Raw genomic sequence first — 16,060 nt, forward strand, 5'->3', positions numbered from 1 at the left:
AATCACCAAGAATTAGAGAGTGGAAAAAATATACATATATATAACACTAACAATTGTTTTTATATATTGTTGTTTTGTATATATGGTCTTGAAAAACAATTTTTGATCAAGAGACTTGAAAGTTATTTAAAACAAAGAGTTGGCATGTTCTTTTCAAAACTTTTTAATTAAATTTCTAAGATTTGACTTGGTTTTGTATTGCTATAATGAAAAAGATTTTCTAGGGGATTTACATTGGAGTTATATATAAAAACGTTTTCTTGATTATTAACTAGCTTCAATTAGAATGTTTAAATATATCAAGGAAAATCTGTTATTTACTGACTTATTTAACTTGGCAAGTTGACCGAATTTTGTGGGTATATTCACTGCAAACCCTCACGAGACTACAACTCGTCCACTAGGGTAACCTAGGGGTTTAAAGGCTTGTTGTATGCGCTAAATACAACCGCGATTCCTGCGAAAGTGAGTTAGGATTTTCTTTTTATTTTCTTTGCTAGAGGACTAGCAAAAGTTTAGGTGTGGGGGTATTTGATAATCACATTTTATTACAATTTTTATACCCTCATTATCTATTTTATATGAATAAATATACCACTAATAATTATTTTTATCTTTTAATTGCAGGTTAATGAAGAATAAATCTCAAACTCTCATCTCTCAACAAAAACCCATTGATTAAATGAAGAAATGAAGCAAAGAAGCACATTGGAAAATCAATTTCCAAATTATCCAAAAGCCCAGAATGAAGTCGTGTAGCCTGTAGAAGCCGGAGAAAATCAAAAATCCAATATGAAGAGAAATTATATTCAAGATGGTTGGCCGCAAAGAAATGACGATATCTCCCAATCCGGAAGGCGGAATTTAACATATAATATATGAAAATCGCCTATCTCGACGAGACGAAGCTATCCGTGAAATCAGAATTTGGAAATAGTGGGCATCGATGTCGGCATCGATGTGGGCATCGATGCTGGCATCGATACCTGCATCGATGCCTGTATCGATGCCAGATTACTGTAGCGCGCGTCAATGGCTGATTTTGCTTGTCTTGGGGCTCAAGTTTGATCCAATGGCTCTCATTCACTGATGTTTACTATAAATAGGGGTAGAGAGTGAGGGGTTAGAGGTGTGAAAATTTTGTAAACTCCTTTTGGAGAGGAGGGCTACTCTTAATTGAGAAGGCCTTCCAAAATTGTAACTTTAGTTGCAATTAATAATAATAATTTTTTCACCACTTTAAATATTTCTTCTCTTTGTTGGATGATGAAGATGGAGATGAAGAATTATTTAGAGGTTTGCATTTTCTTTCCTTTTTCTCTTTTATTTCCTTTTTATTGCTTATTAGTGTAGATTTATTTCTATGCTTGTAGTTTAGATTTTATTTTCTTGTTAAATAGCCAAGAGGCTAGAACCCTCTTGCCTTAGATTTATTTCATGCTTATAGAATAGATTTAATTTCTTGCATTTAATTCTTGCAATTTTATTTTGTAGTTTAGATTTTGCAATTTATTTTGTAGTTAGATTTTAATTTCTTATACTATTCACCTTGAGGCTAGAACCCTCTTGGGTTTAGTTTTTCTTTTTGTTTATTTTTATTTTGTTTGATTCGCCTTTAGGCTAGAACCCTCTAGGGAATCACCCTTTTCTAAGAAGTGGGTTCAATTGTAGATTACCCATATCTATAATTGAATCCACCATCTTTAATTTCTTGCATTTTCTTTTATTCTTGAATTTTATTTTCTTTATTCTTGATTTTTATTTTCCTTTTCCTTCTTGCCTTATTGATCATATTCATTCTTTGTCACATCCACTCTCACTTATATCTCGTGCCGATTTACACACTATCACTTCCACTCTCTCTATCTCTCCACAATCACATTCACTTATCACTCCTACTTGTCACACACACAACATAAGAACCGATTTTATATTTTCTCCTACAAAACACCTTCCTCGTGGGATCGATATCTTAAATACTATAACTTGACACGGTTGTGCACTTGCAACCTTTTTGGTACATGTTTATGCCGCATCAAGTTTTTGGCGCCGTTGCCGGGGAAGGTGCTTAAGTAGGTTTTAATTATTTTGGTTCTTTAACTTGTGTGTTTATTGTGAAAGAACTACTTGGAGATTAAAGATCAAGAATTGGAGATTGAGGAATTGGATATTTGCTTGTGGTAAGTCTTCTTCCTTATATTTTCAATTCCACACATTTAGTTAGTTTCTCACAATTAGTGACAATTAGGATTTTAAAAAAAAAGATTTTATTTCCGTTGACCATAATAAAATTCACCATCTACTTTGACATTTACTAACAAGATAATAAATTCAAACAAATCCCCCTTCTCATTTGTTTAAATCCCCCCTTCTCATTTGTTTGATTGTTAACCCTAATTAAAAAAAAAGATTTTTCTTTTCCATCCTTTTTAGTTGCTTTTAATTCATAGGGTTGCATTTCATATAGTTAGTAGGAATTCACCAAGTGATTTGAGCATCTTGATTTGACACACACTTAAAAATATTTTTAAGGGCAAAACCCCATAATCAAGATAAGGTGAGGGATTTTATCACCCTTTCCTTAGCCCAAAAATCACTAATTCCTCACTACACCACCTAAGCCTAATAAAACTCATTAGACGTTGGCCCCTAAGGATTCGAGCTCAATAAGGAACAAGAAATCCTTAAGTGAACCGGTTTAAGTTTTCTCAGATTAGTTGGTGTCTAAGACAAGGTTTAGGGGTTGCGTAAAGCGCTCCGCAAGGAACGAGGTACTTAATTGATCTCTGATCACGAGGTACTTAATTGATCTCTGATCACCCTCTAATACTATCCTTACCTGGCTAACTACCCGGGTAAAACTTTTATCTTTTCACTGTAGGAGTTTTTGGTTAGGAGCTGGTCTAGTTGAGTTAGGCTTAACCCTAGAGTTAGAGTGATTGAAAAGTGATTGATTTTGATTTGTTTTAGTTAGGATTTTCCTTTTTCTTCAAAAAAAAAAGTAACTTTTTTTTTTCAAAAAAAAAATTATATAAAAAGAAATTGTTTTTGGTGCATGCAAAACGTGGATTAAGGAATTTTGAACAAATGACTAATCCACAAGTTTTTCAAAATTTATGTTATCCCAATAAGATTGAAATCTCCAACGAAGCTCGGGAGTTTGTAGAGAGTCCATATCAGTATTCGGTAAATGATCCATTTTTTCCAACCTACAACCCAGGTTGGGCAAGTTACACAAACATTGCATGAAATCAGGGAAACCACTCCGAAACTCAAAACTTCACTCCCTCTTTGACCCAACATTTTCCTAGGAAAAACACAGTTCCTTTCAATTCTCATGCACAATTTCAACAACCCAATCTGTCACATCAAAATCAGTCTCCTCATTATCAAGTTGTAACTCACACTTCTCTTGATACAGATCATGATGAACGTCTTAATTTTTTGGAAAAAGGTTTTGAAATCATTATTAAGGCCTCCACACTAGCCACGGATATGTTAACTCAAACATCCTACACGATGAACTCCTTTATGCAATCAACCGAACTCATACTTAACTCTAACACTCAAGCCCTAGCTAGATTAGAAACCCATATTGATCAACTAGCTAGTGCCATAAGTGAAGTAGAGGAAGGAGAAATTCTGAGTCAACCCGTGGTCAATCCTAAGGACACTCAAATGAATGCACTACAGTCAGGAAAACAGGTCGATAATCAGGAAAGAACACCTTTAAGCCAAATTCTTGTTCCAATTCATTCTTTCCCTGATAATTCAATTCAGGAAAGAGCGAGGGAAGAAGAAGAAGAGTCAGATCTAAGTTTTGAGAAAATTTTCGATGAGGAGCTAAAAATATTAGGAGAAGCAGATCGGGTTTGTCAAAATAAAGAAACTGTGTTGGACAATTGCTGTTTTGAACTGAATTTTGAAAAACTCTTTCTTGATGAACTAAGATTTTTGGAAAATAAACAACAACCAAATTTTTACACATCAACCATGAATCTTGGGGTTGAGAAAATTGTTAAAGAAAAATTGGTTGTTAGAGAACAAACATTCACAAATCAAGAATCTAAGTCCAATATGCATGACACCAATAATACCTACCTTCCATTGCCACAAAAATCATTGAACACCCTGGAATGCTTAGAATTTCAGCACTTTGTTGATTATATCATGTTGAATTTATTTAAAATCCGTGGGAGAATTTTCAGCAATAAGGTAGGATTCAATGTAGAACATGAACTCTTCATGTTGAATATTTCATTCTACATTGTTTATTTTGTTTATTTCAGAATAATAAAAAGAATTTATTCTTCTCTCATTTGAGAGTTTCTTGTTCAGTTGTTAAAAAAAGAAAAAAAAAAAAGAAGAAGAAAAAAAAGAAAAAAAAAGAATAAATTTTTGATTTCATCCTCCTCAGACAAAAGGTAATTACAGATTTTTATCAGCCGACCAAATGTAAGTGCTTCACTTCTTATCTGCTTTACTTTATGCATCATAGAGTTGCATTGAGGATAATGCAAAATTTTGGGTGTGGGGGTGGGAATTAGTTATTTTTTCTCTTTATTTTACATTTTACATTTTCCCCCTTTTTCTTAAAAAAAATTATAAAAATATCGTCACTTGCCAAATTGATGGAGTTATGTAATAATTGATTTATTTGATAAATTTGAAAATTTCTAATCCCTAGTTGGTTATTTACTTAAGTTCACCTTTTATGATAACTCTAAATAAATTTCTTAAGAAATGATTTTCAAAGTAGTATACTTTACTTAAGCCTTAACTTGGACTTTTATTTAAAATAATAAAATTTTTGCATGCCTAACTTAGAGTTGAAAATAATTTTTCAAAGTGTCTTGATTTACATATTTTTCAAAATATATATACATATAAAAAAAGTAATAATTGATTTATTTGATAAATTTGAAAATTTCTAATCCCTAGTTGGTTATTTACTTAAGATCACCTTTTATGATAACTCTAAATAAATTTCTTAAGAAATGATTTTCAAAGTAGTATACTTTATTTAAGCCTTAACTTGGACTTTTATTTAAAAATAATGAAATTTTTGCATGCTTAACTTAGAGTTGAAAATAATTTTTTCAAAGTGTCTTGATTTACATATTTTCAAAATATATATACAAAAAAAAAAATATTTTAAATCAAGCAACTTGAAAATTATTTAAAACAAAGAGTTAGCATGTTCTTTTCAAAACTTTTAAATTAAATTTCTAAGTTTGGCTTGGTTTTGTATTGCTACAATGAGAAGATTTTCTTAAAAATATACCTTAGAGTTATATATAAAAATGTTTTCTTGAGTGATAACTGGCTCCAATTAGATTATCTAAAAGTTATCAAGTGAATTTAGTTATTTACTGACTTCTTTAATTTGGCAAGTTGACCGAATTTTGTGGGTATATTCACTGCAAACCCTCACGAGACTACAACTCGTCCACTAGGGTAACCTAGGGGTTTAAAGGCTTGTTGTATGCGCTAAATACAACCGCGATTCCTGCGAAAGTGAGTTAGGATTTTCTTTTTATTTTCTTTGCTAGAGGACTAGCAAAAGTTTAGGTGTGGGGGTATTTGATAATCACATTTTATTACAATTTTATACCCTCATTATCTATTTTATATGAATAAATATACCACTAATAATTATTTTTATCTTTTAATTGCAGGTTAATGAAGAATAAATCTCAACTTCCCATCTCTCAACAAAAACCCATTGATTAAATGAAGAAATGAAGCAAAGAAGCACATTGGAAAATCAATTTCCAAATTATCCAAAAGCCCAGAATGAAGTCGTGTAGCCTGTAGAAGCCGGAGAAAATCAAAAATCCAATATGAAAAGAAATCATATTCAAAATGGTTGGCCACAAAGAAACGACGATATCTCCTAATCCGGAAGGCGGAATTTAACATATAATATATGAAAATCGCCTATCTCGACGAGACGAAGCTATCCGTGAAATCAGAATTTGAAAATAATGGGCATCGATGTCGGCATCGATGTGGGCATCGATGCTGGCATCGATACCTACATCGATGCCTGCATCGATACCAGATCACTGTAGCGCGCGTCAATGGCTGATTTTGCTTGTCTTGGGGCTCAAGTTTGATCCAATGGCTCTCATTCACTGATGTTTACTATAAATAGGGGTAGAGAGTGAGGGGTTAGAGGTGTGAAAATTTTGTAAACTCCTTTTGGAGAGGAGGGCTACTCTTAATTGAGAAGGCCTTCCAAAAATTATAACTTTAGTTGCAATTAATAAAAATAATTTTTTCCTCTTTAAATTTGTTCTTTCTCCTCTTTGTTGAATGATGAGGATGGAGATGAAGAGCAATTTGAAGGTTTGCATTTCTTTTCTCTTTTATTTCTTTTTAGTAATTTCTTTATTATTGCTTATTAGTTAGATTTAAATTCATGCTTGTAGTATAGAATTACTTTCTTGTCTTTTTTATTTTCTTTTTGCACTTTAATTTGTAGAGTAGATTTATTTTTCTTGCATTTAATTTCTGCAATTTATTTTGTAGTTTAGATTTTTATTTTCTTTGTAATTAGATTTATTTCTTGTTCATAGTTTAGATTTTTCTTTTCTTTTTAATTTTGTAATTAGTCTTCTTTTTCTTGTTTTTATTTCTTAAGATGTGAATTTAATTCTTGTAAGAATCTTAGAATTGTATGAAACTAGTCTAATTTCTTTTATATTGTATGAATTATTCTCTTGTACTTAAAATGTTCATGTTAGGATAATCAACTAGAGAACTAATCGGTAGAAGAAGAATTTGATAATCTATGCTTATCTTAAATGGTTTGATAGGTTATGCTTATGAATTCTAGGATTATTATCATGTTGTTGTTCTTATCATGAATAGTAATTTTAGCTTAGATGATAATTTGATAGGTTACACTTTCCTTAAATGGTTTGATAATCTATGCTTAATAAATCTAAGTTGAAATATGATAAAAAGAGAATAGTTTATATTTTGTAATTGAAATTGGTTAGTGGATTATATTCTAGATTTCTTACCTCTTTTGAATCCTTCATCTTAACTTTCTTAAATTTTCTTTTCATTTTTGGTTTTATTTCTTGATTTTATTAATTCATATTTCTTGCCTTGTGATTTCATTTATTCTTTAATTCTTCCTTCTCTCCTCTAAAATTCAATTTATTACCTCTTGCATATAAATCAAAACAACCACTCATACAATCACACTTATTCTTTATTCCTAATTGTCACGCACAAAATATAAGAACCAAGTTTAATAATCTCTTAAAATCACCTTCTTCGTGGGATCGATATCTTTTTATACTATAACTTGATAAATTGTGCACTTGCAATTTTGGTACATAATTATGCCGCATCAAGTTTTTGGCGCCGTTGCCGGGGAAGGTGCTAAAATAGGATTTTATTAACTTGATTCTTTAACTTGTGTATTTTTCTTGTGAAGGAACCGCTTGGAGCTTGAAAATCTTGGATTGAAGATCAAGAATTTGGAGCATTGCTTTCGGGTAAGTCTTCTTTCTAGTTTTCAATTCCACCCTCTTTAGCTAGCTTCACAATTAGAGACAATTAGGATTTAAAAAAAAAGATTTTATTTTTGTTGACCATAATAAAATTCATCTTCTCACATTTGATTATTATTGACCATAATTAAAAAAAAGATTTTCTTTTTATCATCCTTTTTAGTCGCTTTTAATTTCTAGGGTTGCATTTCATATAGTGTAGGAATTCACCAAAGTGATTGTAGCACTTGATTTGGCACACACTTAAAACATTCTTAAGGGCAAAACCCCAATCAAGATAAGGTAAGGGATTTCATCACCCTTTCCTTAGCCCACAAATCACTAATTCCTCACTTCACAAATCCAAGCCTTCTAAAACTCATTAGACGTTGGCCCCTAAGGATTCGAGCTCAATAAGGAACAAGAAATCCTTAAGTGAACGGTTTAAGTTTTCTCAGAATAGTTGGTGTCTAAGGCAAGGTTTAGGGGTTGCGTAAAGCGCTCCGCAAGGAAAGAGGTACTTAATTGATCTTTGATCACCCTCTAGTACTATCCTTACCTGGCTAACTACCTGGGTAAAACTTTGATCTTTTCACTGTAGGAATTTTTGGTTAGGAGCTGGTCTAGTGGAGTTAGGCTAAACCCTAGAGTTAGAGTTGATTGAAAAGTGATTGCCTTGATTTGTTTTAGTTAGGATTTTTCTTTTTCTTTATCTTCTCATATTAAAAAAAAACTAATTTTCTTTCTTCTTTCCTTTATAAAAAAAAAACTAAATTTCTTTCTTTCCTTAAAAAAAAAACTAATTTTCCTTAAAAAAAAACTAATTTTCTTTCTTTCTTTCCTTAAAAAAAAACTAATTTTCTTTAAAAAAAAAACCTATGGGTGAGTTAGAGGATGTTCTGATTAAGGTTGGAGATTTTATTTTTCCAGTAGATTTTGTAGTCTTGGAAACACAGCCTGTTTCCAATCCCAAAGGACAGACACCTGTCATCTTAGGAAGACCGTTCTTAGCCACTTCTAATGTTGTCATCAACTGTAGAACTGGTCAAATGAAGCTGTCCTTTGGGAATTTGACTGCTGATCTCAACATTTTTAATCCAGGGGACCAACCAAATAATCAGCCTCTAGAAATAAACTACATTCAGGAAAGATCAGAAGAAGAAGAAGAAGAAGAGTGTGATTTAAGTTTTGAGGAAATTTTTGATGAAGAGTTAGAGTTTTTAGAAGAAGCAGATCAGGTCCTTGAGAATAATAAAACTGTGTTAAACATTTGCTGCTTTGAATTAAATTTTGAAGAACTCTTTCTTGATGAACTTAGATTCTTGGAGAATAATCAACAACCAAATTTTCAGAACTTCACAGAAGAATTGGTTGTTAGAAAACAAAACTTCACAGTACAAGAGTCTAAGTTCATTAAGAAATACAAAATGCATGACACCAATAATACCTACCTTACCTTGTTGCATGAATTACTGAACACCCCGAAATGCTTGGAAATTCACATTATTAATTATATCATTCTGAATTTGTTTAAAATCCGGGGAAGAATTTTCAACAGTAAGGTAGGATTCAATGTAGAACAGGAACTCTTCATGTTGAATATTTCATTCTACATTGTTTATTTTGTTTATTTCAGAATAATAAAAAGAATTTATTCTTCTCTCATTTGAGAGTTTCTTGTTCAAAAAAAAGAAAAAAAGAAAAAAAAAGAAAAAAAAAGAAAAAAAAAAAAAAGAAAAAAAAACAAGAAAAGAATAAATGTTTGATTTCCTCCTCCTCAGACCAAAGGTAATTGCAGATTTTTATCAGCCGACCAAATGTAAGTGCTTCACTTCTTATCTGCTTTACTTTATGCATCATAGAGTTTGTATTGAGGACAATGCAAAATTTAGGTGTGGGGGTGGGAATTAGTTATTTTTTTCTCTTTATTTTACAATTTTAGTGCATTTTTGTCATTTTTTTTCTTTTCCTTAAAAAAAATTATATCGTCACTTGCCAAATTGATAGAGTTATGTAATAATTGATTTATTTGATAAATTTGAAATTTTCTAATCCCTAGTTGGTTATTTACTTAAGTTTACTTTTTATGATAACTCTAAATAAATTTTTTTTAAGAAATGATTTTCAAAGTAGTATATTTTACTTAAGCCTTAACTTGGACTTTTATTTAAAATAATGAAATTTTTGCATGCTTAACTTAGAGTTGAAAATAATTTTTCAAAGTGTCTTGATTTACATATTTTTTTCAAAATATATATACATACAAAAAAAAATTTGCAAAAGAAGAGTGTGAAAAATGGGCACCAAAAAGAAAAAAAAACTCTTTAATTCAAGGTGATTCTATCTTATAAAGCCTAAGCTGACCGAGTAATTAAGCCCAAGGAGTATTTCCATACTTAATGACCTAAGCCCATTTGGGTTGGGATCCATTGGCCCAAAACTCGTTAAATGGTCACTTAGAAAGCCCGTTAAAGTAGAAAAAATCACCAAGGAAGAAAGAGTTAAAAAAAACTAATAAATGTTTTATAGTTGTATATATGGTCTTGGAAAATATTTTAAATCAAGCAACTTGAAAATTATTTAAAACAAAGAGTTAGCATGTTCTTTTCAAAACTTTTAAATTAAATTTCTAAGTTTGGCTTGGTTTTGTATTGCTACAATGAGAAGATTTTCTTAAAAATATACCTTAGAGTTATATATAAAAATGTTTTCTTGAGTGATAACTGGCTCCAATTAGATTATCTAAAAGTTATCAAGTGAATTTAGTTATTTACTGACTTCTTTAATTTGGCAAGATTGACCGAATTTTGTGGGTATATTCACTGCAAACCCTCACGAGACTACAACTCGTCCACTAGGGTAACCTAGGGGTTTAAAGGCTTGTTGTATGCGCTAAATACAACCGCGATTCCTGCGAAAGTGAGTTAGGATTTTCTTTTTATTTTCTTTGCTAGAGGACTAGCAAAAGTTTAGGTGTGGGGGTATTTGATAATCATATTTTATTATAATTTTATACCCTCATTATCTATTTTATATGAATAAATATACCACTAATAATTATTTTTATCTTTTAATTGCAGGTTAATGAAGAATAAATCTCAAACTCTCATCTCTCAACAAAAACCCATTGATTAAATGAAGAAATGAAGCAAAGAAGCACATTGGAAAATCAATTTCCAAATTATCCAAAAGCCCAGAATGAAGTCGTGTAGCCTGTAGAAGCCGGAGAAAATCAAAAATCCAATATGAAAAGAAATCATATTCAAAATGGTTGGCCACAAAGAAACGACGATATCTCCTAATCCGGAAGGCGGAATTTAACATATAATATATGAAAATCGCCTATCTCGACGAGACGAAGCTATCCGTGAAATCAGAATTTGGAAATAGTGGGTATCGATGTCGGCATCGATGTGGGCATCGATGCCTGCATCGATACCTGCATCGATGCCTTCATCGATGCCAGATTACTGTAGCGCGCGTCAATGGCTGATTTTGCTTGTCTTGGGGCTCAAGTTTGATCCAATGGCTCTCATTCACTGATGTTTACTATAAATAGGGGTAGAGAGTGAGGGGTTAGAGGTGTGAAAATTTTTGTAACTCCTTTTGGAGAGGAGGGCTACTCTTAATTGAGAAGGCCTTCCAAAATTGTAACTTTTGTTGCAATTAATAATAATAATTTTTTCACCACTTTAAATTTTTCTCTTCTTCTCTTTGTTGGATGATGAAGATGAAGATGAAGATGGAGAATTATTTGAAGGTTCGCATTTCTTTTCTTTTTCTCTTTTATTGCTTATTAGTTTAGATTTATTTCTATGCTTGTAGTTAGATTTTATTTTCTTGTTAAATAGCCAAGAGGCTAGAACCCTCTTGCCTTAGATTTATTTTATGCTTCTAGAGTAGATTTATTTTCGTGCATTTAATTCTTGTAATTTTATTTTATAGTTTAGATTTTGTAATTTATTTTTTAGTTAGATTTTAATTTCTAGTTAGATTTTAATTTCTTGCACTATTCACCTTGAGGCTAGAACCCTCTTGGGTTTAGTTTTTCTTTTTGTTTATTTTTATTTTGTTTGATTCCCCTTTAGGCTAGAACCCTCTAGGGAATCACCCTTTTCTAAGAAGTGGGTTCAATTTTAGATTACCCATATCTATAATTGAATCCACCATCTTTAAATTCTTGCATTTTCTTTTATTCTTGAATTTTATTTTCTTTATTCTTGATTTTTATTTTCTTTTTCCTTCTTGCCTTATTGATCATATTCATTCTTTGTCACATCCACTCTCACTTATATTTCGTACCGATTTACACACTATCACTTTCACTCTTTCTATCTCTCCACAATCATATTCACTCATCACTCCTATTTGTCACGCACACAACATAAGAACCGATTTTATATTTTCTCCTACAAAATACCTTCCTCGTGGGATCGATATCTTAAATACTATAACTTGACACGGTTGTGCACTTGCAACCTTTTTGGTACATGTTTATGTCGCATCAGTAAGCTGACATGTGTCTTAGCCCTCACCTAACTAGATGAATTAAGGCCGAGATGACTCAAACTACAAGCACTCAGCCTATTGGGTTAGCTGACAATTTGCTAGCTGAGTCAAAAGATGGTACTTGTTGGCCACCTCACCCGAACAACCTTACAAACTACCCGCACACACTCGGCATACTGGGTCAGGCGACAACTTACGTAGCCGAGTCAAAAGGTGGTACTTGTCGACCACCTCACCCGATCGACCCTACAAGTAACCTGTACTCGGCCTCCTGTGTCATCCGACAACTTGTGTAGCCGAGTTAAAAGGCGGTGCTCCTTGGCCCTTGACCAAAAAAAAAGAGGCGACAGTTACCTCGAACCCTTCGCAAGCCAACTGCTCTCGCATTAACTGCTCTGACAAAATCATCATTATTATAGCCCCCGTAGTCTTTAAGACTCATAAGACCTAGTCAACTCCAAGCACATGTTGCCATTCCCTTATTAAATGACCAGATGACTCACTTTCTTCCATGACCGACACCTGGAAGATACCTGCTGACTCAACAGCCTGATTAGACTCGACCGAAGTTACCTTCACACCTCTCTGATCTGCTATAAAAGAGAACTACGGTGCATATGGTAACTTCTTCTAGTTTTTGGCAACTTTGAGTTACTAACTATACATTTTGTCCTTGATTTTTCCACTCAAGATCAAAATGTGTGTTAGTCAGCTAAAACATTTTTGATAGAAGTGGAACAATTTTTATTATGGGATAATTTTATAATGTGAGATATTTTAAAGGGATAATTGGGAGTGATATTTTAAAACATGATATTTTAGTGGGACAATTGTTAGTATAATTAACGATAATTTTCAGAAATCAATAAGCATATAAATCATATATTTTGATGATCATACTACTATTTATACATTTTAAAACTTATTATTATTATTATTATTATTATTATTATTATTATTATTATTATTATAGTATTAATTAATCTTGAAGAACTATTAGATAGACTATTAGATAAACTTTTTGATTTTTTGGAATTATTTTTGTAATATAAATTAAAAAATAATTTTTCCTTTTTTCTCTTTCTTTTTTGATCTACCTGACATCATTCCATCATCTCTCAATTTTAATTAATTTTTAATAAAATATAAATTTTATAATTTTTAAATTTAAATTAATTGTACAATTCAAGTATTTAATAAAAATTAAAAAAATAATATTAAATAGAAGGGAATGCTAAGAAGAGATGTGATCTAATTTTATGGTGTGGTTTGAAGATGACGGAGAAATGAAATATTAAAAATAAAAAAAGTAAATAATAAAGTTCTAGTTTTTACCATGTAGTTCTAGCTTAAAACTTGGGGCAATTTGAGAGACTAGAACTCTCTCTTTTCTGTATAAATTTGATAAAAGTGAGATAAATTTTTATAATTATCTCAGTTTTACTTTTTATCCAGTTCTTGTTGACTAACACTGTATAATTTTATCCTAGTTCTAGTTCTAATGGACTAACACTATAAAATATTGTCCCACAAATTATCTCAGTTCTAATTTTGAGTTCTACTTAACTAACCCCCCTAACTTGATCATCGGAGGAACAACTGGAGAACTCAACTCCGTCCTCTCACGAGTTTTTCATGCACAGGAAAAAACAATGGAGATCCTAATCATTCTAATAACTCTAACATAAAACCCATTGTTTGATAACTGACACCAACAAAATTTTTTTATATAATTTATATAATGAATATCATTTATGAGATACACAGAGTGAGGAATTGTAATTGGTTAATTGTAGAGAATCTCTACAACCAAGAATGTAGAGGATCTCTGCCCCAAAAAATAGGCCACACTTGTTTCTTAAACCAGTTTTGAAAAGAACTGACTTAGTTGTAGACCAACTGTAGACCAACTCCCCTCCTCCCCACCACCCACAAAAAAAAACTCAGTCCGCAATAAACCTGTTAGATGTCAAATAATAAACTAAAGTAAACTGGTTCACTTCTGGACCAGTTTTTACCAATTAACAAAATAATCTAAAACTGGACCAAGTTCAAATCAGAGCTATTTTTAGAAATTTACCAAATACACCCTTAAAGAATTTAAGAGATACAAGTACGGGATCCACTTTTTTCAATGTAATAAGCTAGTAATATGGAGTTCACGGTTACTTTATATCCTGATATTTATCTGGGAATTCATGTGGGGTGGGGGCGGGGGGGTGGCGGCTGTACATCATCTCATGTCCCTTTTTTGCTTACTATGCACATAACAAAAATGTAAGACTTGTAGACATTCAAATCATTGTTAACAATGGAAAACATATACCTATTTCATTTAGAAATTCAGCAGATTTTGATGTGCAATCCATAGGCGAGCCATTCGTTTCGAGTCTAAATCATAAGTAGATGAGGTAATGAGGCCCGATAATCTAATAGTTCATTTGAATCTTATTCGATCTTTCTAGTTTAAACCCTTAAATTAGTTGAACTGATAGCTAATTAGATTTAGATAAAGACTCCAGAAAAATACATTTTTTTTTGGTTGAATCTAGATATGAATCCTTAATGATTAAAATTTGGCAACCCACTAAATACATATTTAGCATATTTTGTTTAGTTTTAATTAAATTAGTGGTTCTTTTCTAAGTATGCCTTATATGTTTGTCCTACATAGACATAATCAATACTGTGAAAAGTAGAAGCAAAAACAAAATGTAAATAAGATTAATCTAATTGTGTTTGCATCAAAAAAAATCTACTCTAGAAATTTGAGTTTGTAATCTATTTAAGATTCTAAAAAATTTATAGCGGATTCTCAAGTAAACATTACAGAATCTCATATCTCTCTTTTACATATATAAAGAGAAATTAGTGTAACTCTTAAAGGCAAAAATTAACATGTGCCATATTATAAATGCATAAAAAACTGACATGTGTTATATCATAAATATCCACATGTCCCTCTTTCTATCAAAAGATGACATGTCAACACCTAATCTTATATTCACCTAAGAATCTTTATCAAATTAAAACTATTTGTTTATGTCAAAAAGTTAATCTCGGGATTAAGTAGGGATAAGTAAACAATTAGGGGGCTCTTGATGTTCTCTAATGTCTGATCGAATTGGAAAAGAAAAATCCCTAAAAAATTAGCAAACTTTAGAAACCCAGAGTGGAGGTTTCCTTCGGCGTGCCCTCCGACGCTCAAGTTAGTGACTGATCGAATCAATATGAAGAATATTATATTGAGTTTAAGATTTAGAGAGTTTAGACCTAAGAATGGTAAATATCTCTTATGTTTTATACATGGTTGTTTGCGTTGAAAATCGTTTTCTTTATTGTATAACTCATTACAACTTCGATCGTTACAATAAGTTCAAAAAGATAAGTCTTTTTATAAGACCTTTACACAATAAAAATAAAAGATACAATTCTCGTTCAAACAAAACGCAGAGGACATTTATCACCCGCTGCTTTACGTAGGATCTTTGCCTGTATCAAGGTTTATCCGTGGACGACCGTCGATTAGATCCGGTTATTAAAAATTCGGCAGATCTCCGCCTTCGCCGAGGAAGTATTTGATTTGAAGTGCTGAGATCGACCAAGCGAAATCAGTAGCTCTTCTCGAGATCAAGACCAAGCCTGATCTTAAGGAAATAGGGGAAACGGGCGTCGGATCTCTCGAACTCTCCTTCTTTATGCCGAAGAACTCGTCAAGATCTGTTAACCCTCGCTGAAATTCGTGCTCCTTTGACTCCTCAATCCGGCAGCACCTCCTCCTCTTGATAATTAATCTCCCCTTTGAAATGAGCCCATGGGCCCGTATTTATAGGCTTCGGTTGGGGGGTTTTGGATCAGAATGAGTGATTTGGCCTTATCTTCAGTTAATAATAGCCTAACCATATTTGTAGATGATATCTAGGCAGTTAGGAACCTCTGGAACAGAATAAACCGATCGAAACAGCCTAAAAACGTATTTTGAAGGTTACGGGCAGTTCTGGACACGAGAAGGGCTGATGTGACCCACATGGGCGCGGGGTCGG

This window comes from Asparagus officinalis, chromosome 1 (assembly GCF_001876935.1).
Source record: "Asparagus officinalis chromosome 1, Aspof.V1, whole genome shotgun sequence".
Classification (NCBI taxonomy): Eukaryota; Viridiplantae; Streptophyta; class Magnoliopsida; order Asparagales; family Asparagaceae; genus Asparagus; species Asparagus officinalis.